The sequence below is a fragment of the Oryx dammah genome, unplaced genomic scaffold (assembly GCF_014754425.2).
Source record: "Oryx dammah isolate SB20612 unplaced genomic scaffold, SCBI_Odam_1.1 HiC_scaffold_25, whole genome shotgun sequence".
NCBI classification, from domain to species: Eukaryota; Metazoa; Chordata; class Mammalia; order Artiodactyla; family Bovidae; genus Oryx; species Oryx dammah.
In genome coordinates, this window is record NW_024070209.1 from 56,295,802 (window position 1) to 56,297,156 (window position 1,355).

Here is a 1,355-nt window from a genome sequence, read left to right on the forward strand (position 1 = left end):
CTCCTATCTCTATCCCCTCTTGTCTGTACTTGCCTGAGATATAGATATTAAGATTCCAGCATGAGAATGGTATGGTAGACTGTATTTACCAAAAATGGCCTCATGTTATTTTGTGGTTCACATGCACTTTGAGAGTATTGGTTATCCCTCCAAAGGGGGGTAGTGTATTTCCTTCCCAGCAAATCTGGTTGGGTTTTTATGATCTATGAATAAAATGGGGCAGAAGTGATTCTGTGTGAAACATGAGCATTAGTTATAAAAGGTGATACAGTTTCTGCCAGGCTCTCTCTCTCTTTTGGATTATTAGCCTCTGAAGCCTTGAACCACCACATAAAAGTCCAGCTGCTCCAAAGCTGCTGTCTTGAGAGGAACATGTGAAAAGAACATCTCGGTGGAAGGATGTTTCTGAAGGGCCCCAGCTTTTCCAGTTTAACCAGCTTTCCCCACCCAAGGGCCAGATGCATGTGTGAGGGAGCTTTCAAATGAGCCCATAATCTAACATTCCCTGAGTATTGTTTGACAATACTCTGTTTGTATTTACCAAAAATGGCTACATGTTATTTTCTGGTTCACATGCACTTCCAGAATATTGGTTATCTCCCTAAAGGGGGGGTAGTTTATTTCCCTCCCAGCAAATCTGGATGGGTTTGACAGCAAACATATGAAACCCTGTGTGAGAACTATCTAGCTGAATTCAGTCCACTCCAGACCTATGAGCAATAAAAATGGTTGGTATTGCTTTGAATTATGAAGTTTGGAGTTGATATTTTATTAACTAATAGATAACTGGAATATGGAGAAGGCAATGGCACCCCACTCCAGTACTCTTGCCTGGAAAATCCCATGGATGGAGGAGCCTGGTAGGCTGCAGTCCATGGGGTCGCTAAGTTGGACATGACTGAGTGACTTCACTTTCACCTTTTGCTATCATGCATTGGAGAAGGAAATGGCAGCCCACTCCAGTATTCTTGCCTGGAGAATCCCAAGGACAAGGGAGCCTGGTGGGCTGCCATCTATGGGGTCACACAGAGTCGGACACAACTGAAGTGACTTAGCAATAGCAACTGGAATATGTGGTAACTTCTTAATGTTTGCATATGCATACAATTTTCTTTTATAATTTTATTTATTTATTTATATTTGGCTGGGCTAGGTCTTCATTGTTGCACTGGCTTTTCTATAATAGCAGCAAATGGGGGCTACTCTCTAGTTGCAGTGGGCAGGTTTCTCATTGTGGTGGTTCCTCTTGTTGCTGAGCTTGGGCTCTAGGGTGGATGAGCTTTAGTACTCAGCACATATGGGCTCAATAGTTGTGGTTCCCTGGTTCTGAAGTACAAGCACAATAGTTGTGGCCC